Below are 3,100 nucleotides of genomic sequence, written 5' to 3'. Positions count from 1 at the left end.
TTTTGGCCTACTTTATACACTTATCTGTAGGCCAAAGTAAGGATTACATTTTATAAATTTGTGATTGTAACTTTAATTCTTGTAAAACGTTATAAGGATATGGCTATACTGAAAGTTTATAGGTGTTTTGTCTATTGCGTGGACATATAAAACCTGAACAAATAAATAGGAAAATAAAATTATCATTTTAACGGAAAGTAGGGATCGTTGGTTATTTGTAGAAATGCTATAAGAAGTATCTAAAACAAACTAAATACTGTAATAAAAAGTACACAAACAAGTAAAGTGTTACTAGCTGAATAGATTCTGAAACGATTTGGTTGGCACATTTAGACTGCTTCATTTAGCTACATGGATCACAATGTCATTAAGGAAATTTAACCCTGATGTATATTTACCATGTATCCACTGCCTGAGCTGGAATGGTTGCTAACCTGAAATTGAAAGACAAACATGTTGATATATTATTGGTTATTATGAAAAAACTTACAACTAATTAACTTTAAATCTCATTATTAGAAATAGTAAAAACGAAATCACGGAATATTTCAAATAATTATAAACTTTTAATATTAAGAGCCATCTTCCGGTAGCATCTAAAAAACATGACCCGCCATCTTCCGGTAGCATCTAAAAACATGACCCGATCATAAATAGGGTTTTACTTTTACAAGACATAATTGGTCAAATAATTTTCAACTTATCAAATACCCATTATTATAGCTTCTTATTTGTATAGCTGTGATACTCTCGATACCAAGTCTTATTTGTATAGCTGTGATACCCTCGATACCAGGTATATACTTTTCTCCATAATAATCGCGTTACTGGTATAGCTGTGATACCCTCGGTACCAAGTCTTATTTGTATAGCTGTGATACTCTCGGTACCAAGTCTTATTTGTATAGCTGTGATACTCTCGGTACCAAGTCTTATTTGTATAGCTGTGATACTCTCGGTAACAGGTATATAATTCTATTCTCTCCCATAATAATCGCGTTAAGCTAATAATAAATATTTGTGATACTCTCGATACCACAGTTATTGGTAAACCTCGACCACAGATTCTCATCACGAATAGTTAACGGTTTCATGAGGTTAACAGGTGTTATGGATGGGATAATTTGACACGTAAACTGACGAAACAAAAGAACGTAACGCTGTGCACCAAAACTGTCACGGCCAGAAACAACCAGTCATTAAAAGCGATCTAATTTTGACGTGATGACATCACACAAGTAGATATTTAGGGTTAGCTATCGATGATCAGTGTTCTGTTATAACGTAAAGTCACATTCTACTTACCAGGGATGTGAAATGGTAAAAAAAAAAAAATACAGCATAAACCAACACGTAGATTCCTTTATAGTTTCAATCTCGTTACTCCGTGACGAGATAGGATGGCAATAAGCACGTGACATTGTCTATCTCAGGGGGAACCATATTTTTTGAGTGCAACGAACGGAATTTCTTAATATACATTACGTGTATCGGTTTAATACTCGTAATAAACTTACACTCTTTCCCTGCTTATTAATCGACACAGAAAATAACAAGCTTTCCATTAATAAAGTTAAATACATACACTTTTATATAAATCATTATCTCTCTACCTGTAGTTACTTATACAGTTTTATTTCTTTTATACCCCCCGGTGGCTCAGTGGTAAGATTATAACACTAAAAATTGGGCTTAGATACAGGAGGGCACAGCATAGATTGATGCTTAAAACAAACAAACTTCTTTATAAGATCGATTACGCCCGACGATTAGACAAACATTACGTCATGACTGTAGGAAATTATAAATAATTAACGATTGGATGAGCAACAAATAAGAAATACGATGACCCGACTCACCCAGGAAAACTATTTTCAAGAAGATTTAAGAACTTTCGTGCAAAGCTACAAAAAAAAGGGCTACATCCGCATAACCTTCCATAATTTCGAACTGGAGGGAAGGCAACTAGTTAACAGCCCCCGCCGCCAACTCTTAGGCTACTCTCGTCTGACCGAAGAGTAGGGTTTGACCGTCACTTTTATAACGCACACATAACACCATGGTGCGGAGCAAGATTTTGTTTGGGGTGGGGTAATAACGGGATGCGAACAACGAATCCACAGTCCGGCATACTATCCATTGGACCAGGCTCATTCCTCATAAAAGATAGATAGAGGTCCCTTTTTCTTATCTGAAAGTTTAATGCCAGGTGTATAATCCTAGACGTTAGGATACAAGATTAGGCTGTTGTTACCGAACTGAGGTAAAAGACTGAAAAATGTATTTATAAAACTTTTCATTAAAAAACAATCCCACGTCTTACCTACGATACTGACAGTGTTAGTCTAATTCACAACTTAGGGGTTCAAACACGGTTTTAAGGTCAAAGTATCGTAATACTTACGTCACTCAGTTGGATAGGCGTAACAGAATGGGAACCATTTACTTCCTCTCTAAACCGGAAGTTGTCATCACTAGTGACCCCTGAGTCGTTTTGATCCACGTTAAGCTATCAGAAGAAACAAACAAACAAAAAAAGAGAGTTCTTATAGGAGGATAAAAACACGTGCAACGTATCCCCTGACGTAACAGTTTTTTTTTTTTTATAATTATTTGTCATCTCTCTTCACAACGTATGATAGTACGTAACTTATTCATTCACAAGACTCGTGGTCTAAATTCAGTCCAGACATTTAACTTGAGGAGAGTTTAGAGGAAAAAAATATATATTTACGTGAATGATAATAAAAATTAGAGATCTACGTGAAAAATAAAATACCCAGCAACAAGTAGTAATGGTGTAGGAGCATGTCGATGTATATAAAACTCAAGTAGTAATAGGGAAGGACTGTAAAAAAACCAGCAACAAGTAGTAATGGTGTAGGAGCATGTCAATGTATATAAAACTCAAGTAGTAATAGGGAAGGACTGTAAAAAAACCAGCAACAAGTAGTAATGGTGTAGGAGCATGTCAGTGTATATAAAACTCAAGAAGTAATAGGGAAGGATTGTAAAAAACCAGCAACAAGTAGTAATGGTGTAGGAGCATGTCAGTGTATATAAAACTCAAGAAGTAATAGGGAAGGATTGTAAAAAACCA

The 3,100-nt window shown here is 35.2% G+C and overlaps 1 long non-coding RNA gene across 1 annotated transcript in view; it reads right to left on the bottom strand.

The window, feature by feature from the left end:
• The window catches only part of LOC111083810, a 12,633-nt gene extending 10,111 nt beyond the window's left edge, over positions 1-2,522 (bottom strand). The window contains exons 1-2 of the long non-coding RNA XR_002609259.1: positions 2,405-2,522; positions 399-434 (exon numbers count right to left, since the gene is read on the bottom strand). This is a non-coding gene — a long non-coding RNA (uncharacterized LOC111083810). The remainder of the gene's footprint in view (positions 1-398; positions 435-2,404) is intronic.
• Between the last annotated feature and the right edge of the window lie 578 nt (positions 2,523-3,100).

The sequence above is a fragment of the Limulus polyphemus genome, unplaced genomic scaffold (genome assembly GCF_000517525.1).
Source record: "Limulus polyphemus unplaced genomic scaffold, Limulus_polyphemus-2.1.2 Scaffold11313, whole genome shotgun sequence".
Taxonomy (NCBI): Eukaryota; Metazoa; Arthropoda; class Merostomata; order Xiphosura; family Limulidae; genus Limulus; species Limulus polyphemus.
Note: the sequence above shows the minus strand (reverse complement) of the source record. Positions and strands in the feature narration are given on the sequence as shown.